This window comes from Diadema antillarum, unplaced genomic scaffold, assembly GCF_040938485.1.
Source record: "Diadema antillarum isolate AM-2024a unplaced genomic scaffold, OU_Dant_1.0 seq00000682_RagTag, whole genome shotgun sequence".
NCBI classification, from domain to species: Eukaryota; Metazoa; Echinodermata; class Echinoidea; order Diadematoida; family Diadematidae; genus Diadema; species Diadema antillarum.
In genome coordinates, this window is record NW_027271587.1 from 2,879,117 (window position 1) to 2,896,509 (window position 17,393).

Consider the following 17,393-nt stretch of genomic DNA (forward strand, 5'->3'; position numbering starts at 1 on the left):
GTTATGGCAAAGAATGGGCATTGCAAGTTCATGTATTGCTTAGTCCAGTACATGCGCTTTCCTGTGTGGTTTGTAAGAAGTAGGCAGAAAAAGAATCTGTCTGAATTGGCTCATTGCTGCTCAGATTTTATTCCACTCAAAAAAATTAATCTTGTGGAAACTAAAAGTTATCCAGTATTTGCATGTGTACATTTTTTTTCTCATGTATGTGAGTTGTTGTGTGTGAGCGTGAGTAGGTGCATGTGTCTTGTCTGTTTAATTTTTGATGTTCCTTTTTTATATCCCAATAAGAATGTTGAACTACAGGTACATGTATTTTAACTGATTGCTGCAAGTAGCTGACATCCACCTGTCCACCGGAGGAGCTGCACGTAAATTGATAGTCTGCTTTCAGGGCTGGATCCCAGCATGATAACTTGTGTACAGCACCTTACAGTGAACATTCTCAAAATTTATGATTGTTTCACTTCTTCGCAACTACTTCGCAAAGTCCCAAGTGAGATATGTGTCTGCTGTTACTGAGCACTCCAGGTGCTTACAGAAGGTCTGCCAAGAGAGGATATTTTTTTTCAGATATGTTTCAAAGAAAGGTTGCTTTCTCCTGCAAGACCTACAATTGTCATCAGGAGATGCTTTTTAATGACATTGTAGCACATGCCAATGGTCAGCCCGAACTAACAAAATAGCCAATGAGAAATGGGAACATTTCACATATTACTATCAACTTGAGAGAGTCATTTATTGCCTAACTTTCATTTCTACAGTGATGGGAGAATTCGGACTTCCATGTGGTCAGCAAAGTGACCATATGAGGTGTTTGTAATCTTTTCCCTGATATTTAGAAAACTACAAATTGTAGTTGCCCACAGATGAAGCTTGACTGTAGGAACAATCTGCTTGTTACCAAGCCTGGACCTTGCTTTCCACCTGACTTGGTTGCGCAACAAAGAAAATGTATAGTTTGCTTGAGCAGCTACGAAGTACTGTCATCTGTCAGTAAAATTAACTGAATATTGAAAGAAGTTAATGTGTTGATAAAATGACAGTGAAGGGAAAGGATGAACAGAGGGAACAATCTACTCCGAACATCTTCTGAATAAGTGACCACATGGTAAAGCTCCCTTTGACTGACCATTGGAGAAAGAGGCTTATCTGATTCCCAAACTGAAAAAAAAATTACCAGCGTTCCAATGAGTTCCACGAAACTGAGCTGACAAGATCCAGAGACTCGCACCAAGGCTCACCAATGCCAGGAAAGCCCTAAAACCTAGACCTGAGCTACAATCTGTCGCACGACTGTCAAGACACTCAACATGCTGTCATGAGATGTCTGCAGGATATGCCCGATAGCCGCTCAACACAAATCTGACACAATATGTCGGACTCTTATCCGACGCTGACTTGACACTCATCTGAAACTGACTTGACACTCATATGACACTGACTTGGCACTTATTGGACTGACTCAATATTTATCTGAAATGGCACAGTAAGGTCAAAGCTCTGGCTTAGTTCCTTCATTGGACGACCTTGCCTCATTGGATTGCACCCGACATGGCTCACACAGATATGATAGTTGACCATCACAAATCAGATTCGTGGGACTGTGATCCAATACACTTCTATGGGTGACCGGAAGAAGAAAAGAAAAAAAGGATAAAAAACTTTGCTTCCGAGACGAGTGACCGATGAGCAAAAAGCTCTGAGGAAAGCAAAGGGGATGTATAGTCATGAGAAGTCAGTGTGTGAATCCAGTGACAGTGTAAGTTTATGTTCTTCAGCTGAGGGAAGGTCACTGAGACTTTCATGTTTAATGGTGGTGCACATTGGTGTTTTGTTTAGCAGAGCTATACAAAGGCCCATCAATTAACCCCTTCCTTACTATGGATGTAAACTGCCTTTTTTATGCCTCCACCCCAAAGGGTGCCAGTGCCACTTTTACGTCTCGAAGATCAACTGTTTTGATGTGTATAGTAATAGGCACGTCTAACTATAAAGAGGGCGAAAGCCCACATGAAAACTTGCATATCCTTCACCCACATGTTTCATATTTTGTTGCATTCTTTAGACTGGTCTTCTTAAATATCATCAATAATAAATAATAGGAAAGATTTGACTCTGTTATCTCCTGGTTTACATACAACTGATCTTCATCAACTGATGTAGGGAGCTTGTCATTTGATGGACACAACAGCACTGCTTGCTTTAAAAAGAGATACCCCAGGCTTCCTCGAGTCAGTGTGACGACTGTGTACAGGAGTGTCCATAATGATGGAATTGTCATAGTCTCAAGTTAACAATAGAAGTGCTACGTGCATGCTGTCACATTCTGCGTCATATGATATTTGAAAAGCACTTTAAGTGACTGAATGCCGGGACATATTGAAAGAATTGCAAAAGGATCACAGTCCAACATGTGCACTGGCTGTATGTACATTGTAATGCACACTGTCGTTGGCAGATACTTTGCATTGCAATATTGCATTCATCTTATTGTAAATTATATTAGTGTTGCTGTCACTGAAGGTTCTGTATTACTGTGTTAATGCTTTCAAATGATAATGTGCCTTGCCTTTATACAGGTGTGCTTCTGTTTTATCACAACAGAGAAACATTTTTTTTTTCTTTCTTTTCACAGGAGTTAAATGGCTCTTCATGGATAATGAGAAACCCTGAAATTTGAAGTGATACCTGTCAAAAGGGAAATGTATTAGATTTTTCTAATCCGTGAGCTGAATATTGAAGTTCAAATGTTTCCTTTTCTATACCTCTGAAAAAGACAGGGTTTGACACTTCAATGTTTAAATTTGAAATTTTGGTGGCCCAAAAAAAGATATGATCAGCCAGAAATAAAAGGAGGCATCACAATCCATGTAAGTCTTAGTTGCACAATTGGGCCATCAAAACATAACCCTTTTGGAAATTTGGGGACTCGACCTCGATATCTAGTGGCTTCAGGCTAATGCCAATGTTGAACCCTTGAAAGACTTTTCAAAGATGTGGAAAAAAATATATGCTGACTTTTAACACAAAGATGATTTTGGTGGGAGGGGGAAGTTTGTATTTTTGTTCTCTGTTTGTTATGTATTTCTTTTAGCATGCCGTGAAATGATTTGCCTCTTCATGGTCATCCGAACATGACTTTCTAAAGAGTTGTGCTGGAAATAACATTGTATCAGGTATTACATGGGCCTTGGATGTTATTGGAGTACCACTACCATGGAAATACACCTGCAACCAGTGAGTTTTTTGGCACTGGCTGAGACATGAGATTGTAGTTCATAACACTGGCCTTAGTGAGGCAAGTAAAGATTGGAAAACATGTTTGAACAAGAATATATCTTTAAGCCTCAGTCTTCACGAGAAAAAATATGGGGGCCAAGAAAATAATATGTTGGGCTTCCATTTTGCTGTCATACAAATGTACCTAAAGTAATGGAACAAGGCTGACTTTTAGCCAATGTTCATGTGGAGCTTAAATGAATTGGCATACTGTAAAAGTAGTTATTTCTGTCGAGTTTGTTAATTTTTTATGCTGGGCCGATAAGATGAATTTCTTGTGTTTTTAATTTCGCGGAATCCAAGACATTTAATAGTGATACATTATATAGCAAGCAAAGATATTTGCCTGCTTGTATTTTCGCGCTAGCTTGTGGTACGCTCATTTCAACACAGCAAAATATCTACTTTTTCAGTAGTCATGTCAGGAATTGAACATACTGAAAAAAGAAATACTCTATGTAATCCTGACTTCCAAGAACTGCGACCTGCCTGAGGATCCCCAGATGATGTGATTGCAGTGAAATATCCTCGGAGAAGCAGATATAGGTACCAGATGAAGCTGGTAAAAACGTTGAAGAGAATGTACACATTAACTGCAACATAATACTTTGACAGTTAATGAGAGCAATCTGTATTGCTTTGATATTTCATTGTGTACATTTGTTATCTCAGCAGCAGAATTTCTGTTTGTAAAGTCATTGAGACAGTGAAAGAATGCATTGCTTCCCCTGCATGTAGTGATCTTCCCAATTATAAACCTTCTTTATTCATAGATCTGTAGAATTACACTACAGAGTGTGCTACATGTGGTACTCTTATCGAGTTAACCGTGGGAATGTTACACTCATAACATATTCAGTGTGAAGCTAAATCACCTTTTTTCCTGCCAAAAATGGGCAAAGCCGAGTACTTGAAGAAAATTAACCCTTAGTGTGTTTACTGCTGCGCTTTGGGGCAGGGAGTTGCCTACGTGAGTCATGGAAATTGCAACTACAACATGCTTTGTGTTTTTGAAAAGATTCTGACACATGTTGGACCAGCCGACAGCTCTTTGAATAAACTTCAGTGATTTTCCGTTTTTCTTTTTCTTTTTTCAACATCCATTTTGAACATTTCACTTGTATTGATGACATTTTATTCACAGCATTTCTTTCCACAGGTGCTGCAGCCCTGTAGCAGGGAAAAGAAGAATCAATATGAAAACTTTATGATTATTGACAGGAATGCTGGGCAGTCATAAAGAAGCTGAAATAGTGGTTATGAATAAGAAGCTCTATGTTTTTCCTGAGAACCAACCGATCAGTGGCAAAATTGTATACCATTACTGATAATCCACAACATGAATGCAATGCCAATGTTCAATAAACATTGATTTTTTTTAAAAAAAAAGAAGCAAACATTTAGTTGTGTCTGCCATAACTGGAAGGGAATGGGGGAGGTCCAAAATAAGAAAAGATGACTGAATGAAATGCAATGAGTTGGTTACATTGCTTTGTCAAATTGTAAATCAGCTATTGGATGGCCTACATTAATATATGAAGCAGCACTCAACACTGTGTTGACACTGTGATACTGTGAACAGTTATTTAATTATAAAATTTTTTTTTCCTTTAATGATTTATTGAACAAATGATTCATAGGCATTCTGATATATCTAATGGGTTTCCTTGCACTGGATGGGTTGTTACATTCCTGCCATTTTAATGATTATACCCAGGGGAAAACAAAATATGTAGAAAAATATTCCATAAGCCTTCCCTGCCACTTGTATCACCTCGATAAAAACAAAATAATTGGCTTTGATGGTAACAAAATTTATCAAATATGGCATAGGAAAAAAAAAATTGTATTTGTAATGCTAAACCTACTTTGTGATAATTGCAAACTCTAGTTGGTCAATGAAGACATTAAAGAAAATGAATAGATAAAAAGATGGAATAAAAGATGAATTAATGAGAAAAGAATAGATAAAGAAAACAAATTTAATTTCAAAAGTTTCTGCACTTTACATCAGATGCGTCATTGTGACATTGAGGTCACAAAATACAAATTTCTCCTGTCTGAAGATATCAAGTCATGTCAAACTGCAGGGCACTACAAACCCACTTGCCCATTAGACCAGGGCATTTAAAATGTACTGTTGGGCAGATGAGAATTAATGAATACTAGCCTGATTAAAAGTATGGGGTACTTGCTCAAAATCTTAAAAGGGTAAGTGGGTGAAATATCTTTCGTAATGCCCTGCATTGTGTTGGAACTAGTGGAATAGTTGTGGAAAGAATTTGCATGTAACTTGAATTTCTCTATGCTTTTACCAAATTTCAGTCAGCTGTTGGAAGAAGTTGAAAGTCAAGTGATATCACTTAAGTGTGACCTTGATATGGCCTTAGACATTGGAATTTGTTCGATTATTATTATCTTCACTTCCCTTGTGGAAATTCAGAAATTGAATAAAAAAGGATTCAAGTTGACCATTTTCAAAGATAGAACTCCACACTCATTCCATGTGCAAGTAATTGAAGCATACAGTAAGATTACAGTATAATGACTCCATGGAAGTATATGCTAGCAAGAGTGATAAAGCATTTATAGCGCCAATAACTGCGACTATGCAAATGATGCACAGGCCCGAGTGCATCTGTAGGAGTTGTTTGCCTAAGATAGCTGTGGAATTGTTAAACCCACTCGCCGCTAGACGAGGTTCTATAATTGCCGCATGCATACTATTATTACCAACATCATGAAAATCCATTTGCATCATATTTTGTTTTATGGACCAATGGACAAACTTTTGCCAGAAATCCATTGATATAATCATATTTCTGATTATTACCTACACTTGGCAAATTTACTGGGTGCATTTCCTTACAGCTTGCAATAGATGCAAGCCATGCATCAGTAATTACTGGATGCATGGGTGAGCCATCTCTTGTAAAGTTCGCAAGCACTTACTAAGTGTGCTAATCTTGTTACTACTGGATGCAGGGCTAGCCATCTTTTGCTATAAAATGCGCTAATGATTGTCAAGTGCGGGATAGCATGCTAATGATGTCTATTGTCAGTGATCGCAAAGACACTTTTTTAATATGCCGCCGCTCAAATTGATGCGCAGCTCTCTACCAATGAAATTGCAACATTGTCTCGACCCATTTTATAGGGGAAATAGAAAGATGATGTTGATACTTAAATATCAAACCAGGGAGGTGTTAAAGATGGAGAAATAATGACTGCTCAGGGCAGAGGTCATAAGCTCTTTGCTTAACTACATGGGGTACCCCAGGTGCTTTGACAAAAGAGAGCATTCAGTAATATACAAATGATGCACAGGATAGAGTGCGTTAGTGGAGGCGTATAGCGCACTCGAGGGTATTTACAATTGTGACACATGCACGAGGCAAAGCCGAGTGCATGTTGCACTACATTGTAAATACCCGAGAGTGAGCTACGTCTCCACTAACGCCACGAAATAATCCTGTGCATCATTTGTTTTATAAAATTTGTCGAAAATTCGAAAACTAACAGCATTTTTCAGCGTTTTTCACGTACCTTTGTGGGTCAAGACGTCCGAAGATGTTCGTCCCAAACATTTACGCACGTCGCACTCGGAAATCCGGCACATACAGTATAAGTATGATGGGGGGTTGGGTTTCCGGACACTTAAGTTCCCGCATGAAAACTTACTTATTTTACATAGAATATGCACCCTTTACCTTAAAGACTTGATATAGACTCCTCATATAGGCCTACTAGACAACATGAAAACGGCGTGAGAATTAACCTGCTAAATCGTTGGATTTGCCCTTCAAAGTGACTCCATGTACGCGTCCGGTCCCACAACGCTTGGTCTACTGTACTGTACAAAGTGTATGTATAAGAGTACTGCAGGTATACGTACGCCACACATCCTTGAACCCATTATATGATATACAAATGATGCACAGAATAGAGTGCGTTAGTGGAGATATAGCCGAGTGCATGTTGCACTACATTGTAAATACCCAAGAGTGAGCTGCATCTCCACTAACGCCACAAAATTATCCTGTGCATCATTTGTTTTATAAAATGGGCCGAAAACTAACAGCATTTTTCACGTACCTTTGTGGGTCAATACCAGTCAGCTACATGTAGCACTCCCTCAAGAGTCAAGATGTCCGAAGATGTTCATCCCAAACATTTACGCACGTCGCACTCGGAAATCCCGCACATATAAGTACTGTACGTATAAGAGTATACGTACGCCACACATGTTATGCACACAAGAAAGGCCGGCCGGCAGCCCGAACTAGAAGTTGTTTACAGGATTGACAGTGCGTATAGTAGCTCGCGACACACTTGTAACAACTGATTGAGTGCGCACTGCTAGTGTAAACATTGTGACGTCAGGCCGTGCATGTTAGTGAGAAATTAATGCACGCACACGTGACTCATTTCAGCGCTTCCAATTGGCTACATTCTTGAACCCATTTTATAATCGGGACTAACTTGCTCTCGCAGCAGTTTGCTCTCTTTCAATGTGCTGGCAGGATGTATGTGCTTTGAAATGGAGCAGCAAATCAAAATGCACTGGAAAAAAAAAAGAAATAGAAAAATGTATGAGACCATGCTTGGGTGGAGTGCTTTATTTGAAAGACATGCCATATTAAACAATTGAAAACTAGCATGTGCAAATGTGGGCATCATGGAGAAATATTGATTTTTTTAAGAGGACCTAATACTTTTGATTTGCGCATTACAAGGAATCTACAAATACAATTTCATTATTGATTACTCAATTTTTTCTTAAACTTTCCTAAATAATTTCTAGATTCAAAATTTGCATAGAAATACAGTTTGTAGTTCAATGAAATGTGAATCTTTTTCTTCAAAATTTCTCTTGGAGGGAGAGTGCCACTGAGAGAGACTTCACATTGAAGGCATCCGATTTGTTGTGCTTCAGAACCCGAATGATTTTATAGCACATTTTGATTTAGGCATGCCTTTATGACAAAAACTTCCTGCCAAGTAGAAAACTTTCCCAAAGGCTTGCTTGAGACATGCCCAACACAACAAGAAATGATAAATGCAAAGTGTTCTAAACTTGAAAGACATCAAGCACGCACAGGTGGTTTGAATAGCTGGCTACAGGGTCCTCAAGTTGAAAATAAAAGCCAAACCAAACATCTGTGATTTTAAATACATAATTTATAAGCCGAGTCTGTGTTTGTGGACTATGCATGTTTGAAGCCTAGCTGCTTCTTTGCAAAGGAGTGTAAGTTGCTCATGGTTCCCATTCGTCATAATTATGTGAATGTTCCTAAATTCTTGTCTTTGTTTCTCTGCTCTTGTTCATTTCTGTCCTTTTTCTTGTCTGTCCAAGCCCCTTCTTTCCTCGAAACCGTCATTTCATGTCTTCTTATGATTTCAAAACCTGTAAAGTTTTCTAGTCCTGCACTAACTAGTTTTCCACAAATATGCCATTTGTTGTTGTCTTTATTCAAGGGGGGGGGGGGGGGAGGGAAAGTGTAGGGGGATGTATGTGATTGTAGTGATGCTTCAGAGTTTATACTGAGGTCAGACCTGAACATGACTAGTAATTGTTTGTAATTTAGCACAAAGGAAAAAAAAATACTCTGGGGGGTGTTTCATAAAGCTGTTCGTAAAGTTACGAACGACTTACGAGTGACTGGTGATCAGTTCTTGTGCTGAATTATGGAAATTCTGATAAGTATAGCATGTCAGAACTGATCACCAGTAGCTCGTAAGTTGTTCGTAACTTTATAAACAGCTTTATGAAACACCCCCCTGTTCTGTCACCTTTTTATAGTTATTTTCACTTGACCAACAGTTGCAAAATTTTTTCAAAGAATAATTTAGCTGGCTTTAAAAGCAAGTTGTACAGTAATGACCCTTCAACACTTTAATGTAACCAAGGTCCAGATAAATCAGGAAAAGAAAATGGTATTGATGCTATCATTTAATGGTAAATATACAATATGCAGCCTGCATTTTAAGGGAAATAAAGAAGAAGGATTTGTGTATTTGGTTCCTAATGAACAGGGTTTTTTAAAACTTTTTATACAACTTTTTAATAACATTGTGCTCAGAAATGTAAAGTCAAAATTCCAAAAGCTCTGATTTGAGCAAAATATTGAAATCCTTTCAAATGCTGAACTAAATGTCATATGAAAGAAAGACTTGTGGGCTGTATTAAATAAAAGAAAAGGTGCTATGAGGAATCTCTTACACACCTCTGGATACATTGATGGTAATAACAAATTACTTGGGTGTTAACATGGTTATAACAATGTTTTGCACACCTGTACTAGTGAAAAGGTTGCATGAGAAACCTCTAGTTTGTTACAGTGGTCTAACAAGGTGATGTGTGCATGATTCCGGAAAAATATTCTTATTTTTTTTTTTTTTTTTTTTTTCTAAATCAAGACTATTGGAACAAACAACACGTAATTGGATCGTTGTTTGAAGATGAGTGGGCATATACTACTTAAAATTAAGACCCATATGGCCAAAATGCGAGTGATGTCAGCATTCTGCTGGTACCATATCAAAAGTGATAGGCAGCATGTAGTGTATGTACTCATTATTCAAGTCAAGAAAATACTAGTAGTTTGGACATTGGTATATTTATTGAATTGTTCACTGTCTGAGAGAGGATGTTAAGTCCATATTTCTAGTGTGATAATAGATCAGATGACTCAAAATTTCAACTATGTTGTTTCTATAGTTCTATTTCTGCTATCTCTCAAACTTGCAAATCTTACCTTGATGTTACCATTTTATAGCAGGGTACATCATGTGCATTGGGGCAGATGTAACTTACGATATTCTTAATTTTGCCTTTTTTCGGGGGGGGGGGGGGGGGGTTGTAAATCCACTGCCGTGGGTAAGATCAAGGCTTCAATTTCAAATGATTAAGATGTACTACATTCTGATTTATTTCATAGAATAGAGCACTGAAATTTGTAATGTATTCCTTTTCTACTAGTTTTTTCTTCTTCTTTTTTTTTTTCTTTTTTGGTTGACTTCTTAGCTGAGAATGTAAGTTTTAAGAATAGAATGGGATATTCTGAACAAAAGTGTTTCATCATCCTTGTCACAGGTGCAATCTGTGGATCATAAATTTGGGATCAAGAAAATTAAATGGAATAGATTATGCCATTTTGTAGCAAGGTGAATTTATGTGTGTTTATTCCGATGTCTTCAACCTGTCACAAATATCTTTAGGCTCTGAGTGGTAATATTCAAGAGCAAGAGTTAGAAAAGTCTCTAGAGGCAATTCTGAACCATAAATCTTAGAGAACTTTCCAAATGCCATCATAAGCTTTGAAGCTTTTCAGTTAATGTGTTTTTTTTTATCTTTCTTTGCTGATATTAATATCTTATTTTGTAAATGTAGCTGTCCATCTGCTTTAGTAAATTAAATCAAAATTGCAAAATGTGAAGACCAAAAAAAAAAATGCTCTCCTCTTTTTTGATTTTTTTTTTTTTGGTGATCAGGTGCCTCTAAATCTTCATTACCCTGAACATATTAATGATGTGATGCTGGGGGGGGGGGGGGGGGGGGGGGGAAGAAAAATTGCTCCAATGAAATTGACTGTTCAACCTTTAAAATGGAGCAGATTAAATAAACTTTCAACAAAAATTTACCCTTAACTGTGGTACTTATAATAAAGATATGTGACTTGTTTTTAGTTTGTTTGTTTGTTTGTTTGTTTTGTTTTGTTTTTGGTTTGTTTTTTTTTTGGGTTTCTCTCTCACTATATGGCAGTTCTATCCAGCCATCAATATAGTAGTCTCTTGAGTTTAAACCATCAGATTTAATAGAATGGAGATAATCCTGTGATGCTATGGGGGGGGGGGGGGGGGGGGGGAGGGGGCACCTTCTATACCGACTCTTTGTCTCTCCAGAATTACCCTGTGTCTTTTTACATGTAACTCCGGCATTGTTCACAGTTTCGCCAACACAGTCGCCGAGCATTGATTCTCTCTTGAGCCTCTGTAGGATTGTGCTTACCGTTAAAGATGAGCCAGGCAACCTTTGTCTGTGCTCACCAGCAGAGTTTCATGAGTGGAGATGAGGAAGAGAAAAAACGAAGACAAGTTCACCAGAGTGGTTTGTATTCACCAAGTCTTCATATACGCCAGCAGGAGTCCAGGTATTCATGTACAATATATGACTGTATTGCCTTCTTTTATACCAGTTTTTGTCAGTATACAATTCACTTGTGTTACCGTTGTTTTATCATGTCCACCACTTATAACCTCTGGAGACTTTTTCTTGGGGGGAGGGGATGGTTGGGGAAATATATTTTTTTATCTCTCAGAAGACAATCTTGATTTTGACACTCGGCATGTACAACATACACTGTGTCTACATGTATTCTTTGCTTATTGCAAGCGTGCAGCTACTGTGGTCCGAAAGTCCACTTGTTCTTAAATTTCATCTGCTCTAGTAATATCAGTAGTGCTCTCTGAAAATGGTCATGACTAGACCAGCACACACATGTATAATGGCTGTTTATCATGCCACAATATCTGTAGGTGGCATGAAACGAGTCACGTAACAGATGAATGAACCGAAATATCTCGTTCAGCTGCTCACAAGTTCCTATTTTCACCTCATCCGCTGATGCCACTTGGTGTCACTGGAGCTTGGTTAGAGTTTGGATCCATAATAAGCATGATTTTTGTGAGCTACTTCCAAAAGATTTCATCACAAACCCCCAAGCAATGCTCTACAAACTAAGATGTTGTAACTCCAAGAATGTGATAGCCTATGGATCATGCAAGCACAAAAGGAACTGGGTTCCGAATGCCTTTCTCGTTGGCATGGTGGGTTTACTCTGTGCCTCGGGATCCTCTATACTTTCGGATGCCCTGTGTGTCTATTGGCTACAGTATTGCGTAAATGGAGCGAGTGAGTAGAGTAGATAGTCACTTGGGGATAAAATAATTATTGTGGAATCATCATATTTATTTGACATCCTGCATGTTCTCATACACTAGATGAACACATTAAAAGGAACAACAAATGTGTAATTGCACCTACAACCTTTGTATGTCGGTGTCAATTATATGATTACCGATAATTCATCTCGGTTAGTTTCAAACAGAAGTAATTGCAAGTTTCTAGAATCATTGATATTAAAAGTTGGCCTTCTTTCGCTTTTCGTTAACATGCAGAATATTGCTGTGAGATGACATTTTTTTTTTTCTTTATCAGTACATTTGTGTACTGCTCTTCAAAAATGTGCACAGAAAAATAAGACATGAGAAAGACGCGACTTCTTCTGTGTGAATCTAGAAGGAGACTTTGTTTTCATCACAAACTCACTCAGAAAGTGGTTTTGTCTGCAATTCTCCAACACTCACTAGTGCTTGCATAGCCGTTTAGTGAAGTCTGTTCTCCTAATAATGGCATCTTCTGTCAAAGTGATGCACAGATAGGAAATTGTACCGATAGTTTCCGCAATAGCATTTGCTCCTTTGTGGTCTAGAGTGAAATGTAATGGACTACACTAGGCATCACTACCATTCAAAGCGATCTATACTTCGATAGTTGTATGTCGATACATCATTCATTAATTGGCTGCAAAATAACATACACCAGAAGAGGTGATACAAATTAAAAAGAAAGGTTGTGCAGAGCTGATTGAGACCCATATTGTGTATTGCTAAGACAGAATTGATGCGCAGAAGTGTACCAAGAGTAGCAAATGACCAACCATTCAACAGAGATCTGCTGTATAAATCTCCAGACTTTACCTCTAGTGTCTTTTTCTGTACTCTCAACCGTAACTCAACCAGGCTTCTACAGAGACGGCTGCTCAGTTAACCAAAATGATTTAAGGCTGATTCAAACATAGTGCATGTAAAAGAAGAGTAACATTTATTGAAAAATACAGCAAGTGACAAGTGATTTTTTTTCGTGTGAAAATTAAGACCATGCATAGCTTCAGAACCCGACATACAGTGTAATTTGTTCTGCGATATGGGCAGTTTTCTCCACTTGAATTTGCCCACTACTCTGATCCAGTCATGGAACAATGTCTCATGCTTAGTGGTTTCCAATTGCAGCTGTTTCAATTGCTTTCATACTCTGGTTTAGAAGACGGTTATTCAGTTGACATCATGAACTTTCTTCCCCATTAGACTGCATTATTTTTAATTTGCATAATATCATGACAAACTTTGCCTTACATTGATATGAAATTGCAGTAAAAGATGTTATATTTGTGAATGTGAGTATTGTGTAATTTTTTTTGTCGCTTTTTTTGTTGTTCTGATCCTGCATATTTACAAGGTTGTGTATCATCAATTTACATGCCATTATTTTGGCGTGGTTTTGTGGTTGGTTTTGTGTTAATTTTGTTCTATTATTCTTCCCTCCCCCAGCCTTCCCTCATTCTGGTTTCATCCTAAGGGTGTTCTCTGAACGGCATACAGCTTTGAGCTTGAAGGTATGACCTAAACACAAATTATGCTGCATTTACACCATGTTCCCGGCAGTCACAGCAGTCCCATTTCAGGCCACTGTGGACAAATCGGGATGGATGTGAGAAAATGGGATGGGATGGACAGACTGCAATTGCCGTTGATGCCATGTCAGATTTTTAAACTGTCAAAATTTGCCACGGCAGTCCTGGTGCTAATGAGAAATCTTGTAGACTGTAATAAAACGGGGTGAACGCAACAAAGCGTGACATCACATAATAGACAGTAACAAAACTTTGAGGCGGTCTGTTGTGAGATGCAACGTAAAATATTGTGTAGTCTAGCTTAACCAGACGCAGTGAGAATGGCATTTGATGACTACATGTTCACCGGAGCGAGGACTGGAACGAACAAGACTAGAATATGGAGGGGAAACAACATGATAATATCTCATCTACTCACGGTGCACTGCATTTTGGGCAAACGGGACTGCCGTGTCGCCGGGAACATGATGTAAACGTATCATTAGACCCCTTGCACAGGGTTGCCACCATTCAACACATCAAACTAGGGAGGTTCCAAAGAGGAACCAGGAAGATACTTGTGTACTACATATACCATAATGGGCTATCAGAGCTGCCAAGTCCCCTTAACACTGCAGGAGGCTTCCAGAAAATTGTGATATATCTTTACGGGTGGATAACAATATAGAAATCATCCCGATTTGGAAATTATATTTTCCCATTGAGGTGCACGTTAGACACAAGTATCTTCCCGATTGCTCTGTGGAATCTGCCTCATATTGATGGCTAAATGTTGACATCCATAGGCTGTAGTATATTATCTCCAAATCAGGGAGACATGTATATTCATTTTATCAGAATATGGAGGAATATTGGAGTGTCCAGGGATCCTTCTGTAGAATTGGGGAGACCAGACCATCTCTGCTTGGAATCAAATCAGCCAGAGCTATGGTGTACTAGTATTACAGAAGGAAAAAAGTAGCCTAGATATAGGGGTCAGAAGTCGTAGATGATTGTATCATTGCACAGAAATTGGGTAGCATGCAAGATGGGATTAAGGAGCAGGATTGGTTAGAGGAGTTCTGTCGCAGATACTGGGGAACCTTGTTAAAACAAGAAGCTGAAGTATTAAAAGTCATGGAAATGACTAAAGACAGATCTTTTTGAAGTGTCTTGCCTGCCATAAAGAGTCCGAATGGGACGTACAGTTGTAGGTTGATGCAGATGAACTGTTTTCATTGAAAGTTCGGACATGTGTGCAAGTATGCATGTGTTCAAATTGAGAATGTAGTAAGAGACTGTAGAAACGCATTGTCTTATGTCTTGGAGATTGTGTTTTGCATCTTGTAGGGAACAGTCCTTAGATTTCGTTAAAATGCACAGATACCACCTAAAAGCACATTTTTCTTGAAATTCACTGCAGTGGAGGATCGGCAAAGTGGCAGGAAGATATCAATTCTTGAAGTTATTTCAACTTCAGAGTAGTATTTCTAAGGAAATCTTTTCAAACAGAATCCTATACATAGAGTATAAACACCTACTCAGACTTTAGTCTGTTGAGCAGACCATTTTCCTACTGTGATGTCCCTCTGAGTAAGGTGCACAATGTGATTGAGTGAAGTACTACTATCCATTTACGGGAGAGAATCGGCTCATTTTTATTTGCAGGTATCACTTGTGGACAGATGTGGACCCAGTATGTCGTGCTGGAGATTGGCTGACCCGTTCTTCCCAATTTGATAATGAATGAACCACGGAGGTGAGTTTACATCAGGAGAATTGACTCTCACTAGTTGTACTCTTCCTTCACTATTTTTGCAGATTTTCTTTTCTTGATTTTTTTCTCCTGCCAAGGGTGTTTGCTCTTTTCTCTTTCCCCATTCCAGTGATTGTTCATATACTGCAGTTTGGCATAATTGTTGGAATTGTTGGCAGTTTTGTATGGCAATAAGGGGGGAAACTGAACTGATCCATGCTCTGAAGTGTGTATACATATCAATTGTTTGCTGCTCCCTGTCGCTGGAAACATTTCTTTTTGAACTTATGTGGATTCCTGCCATGATTGCATCTGCAAAAACTTCTCCTTTTTTGAAGTAGCATGCTGGCATGACTTCAGATTATGCTGTCTTTCAAAGACCCCGTTTACAGTGCAGGGCTGGGCCGAGCCCGGCCTCAATTGCGGTGCTCGGCCCCGCAATTTTGTCCGTTTACAGTGGAGGGCTCAGCCCGGGTTTTTAATTAAAACCTTTCAATATTTTGTCGTAGTGGGGCTCTACTTGTAAACAAATGACTATTATTGGGAGTGCGCTGGTCGCAATTTGGTACCGCATTTGGCCCAGTTTGCGTTTACAGTGAGAAAAGGCTGGGCTCGGCCACGGCCGAGCCCGGCCTTTTCAGTCACCGTAAACTAGGTCAAACTTGCCATTCACATTTTGGGTATGGGACAAATGCAAGATGTGTAGGCAAATATCCGAATATAATTGATAATGAATTTTGCTGTCATTGTCATTGAAATTCTACAGATACTGCGATGTGGACTAAGCGATGACTGCAAGTCTGCTGTAGGCTGGTTGAGGAAGAAGAGACTGTGCTGCAGACATCATACAGAAGAACTGAGAGACTTCAGTGTGTCCTGGAGTATAGGGCAGTAAGTCAAGATTTTTTTTTTGGGGGGGGGAAGGGGATCAGTTTACGGCACATACTTGGGTGACTTAATTGTTTGTGGTGAGTATTGCAAAGAACTAGACTCATGCTTGTAAAATGGGAGAAAGATCAAGATATTAATAGTGTACTGTAGAGATGGTTATTCTTCTTATTTCTGTTTGCGTGAGCAAAATCAAGCTTTTATACTGTGCAGCCAAGAGTAGGAAATTGTACAAATAGGGAATTTGCGGTCGCATTGGTTAATTAAAGGTTTAGTGTTGAAATCTTGTTTTGGCATGTGTTGAACAGTATTATCCTCCCTGTTGAAGGTAACAAGTCCTTAGAACCAAGTAGCTTGTATTGATAAGTAGCAATATTGGAGACATTAAGCCTCTGAGATTAACATGGACTGTGTATGTTCTACCCTTGTTTTCAGTAATTTATGCAGGATAGATGGTGCAAGCTGGACCTCACTGGCCCCACCCATCACAAAGGAACCATCTATGTGCAAGTCACCTGTGGAGGACTTTGTGTTTAGCATGAAAAGAGGTCTACAGAGCGGCCAGCTATATCTGATTCTGCTAGAAGCTTGCTGGGAAATAAACAAATTCTCTATATTTTGTAGACAACAGAAGATGATAATGGTTGTGATTTGAGAATTATGGTTGGTTGTCAAGATGCATGTAATACAGAGGCATTTTGTGGATGGCGCTTTGGAACATTTCTGATATTGATATGTGAATGCTGACATACCTGCATCTACTGGAGTAAGAGACATCTCTCTTATAGTTTTATCGCCAACAAAAAAATAACTAATCCTTTGATGTAGGAATAGATTTTTTACAATATGTCGAATGTGGTAGAACAGAGTAATACCAATGGTAGAATGGTACAATTCAGCATTTTTGCTTCATCATACAGTTATTTTGGCATTCATTCTCTTGTAAGTATGATGTCATCAATGCAACAATACAAGGTGATTATTTCTTTTCGTGGCAGGGCCATGTGATGATG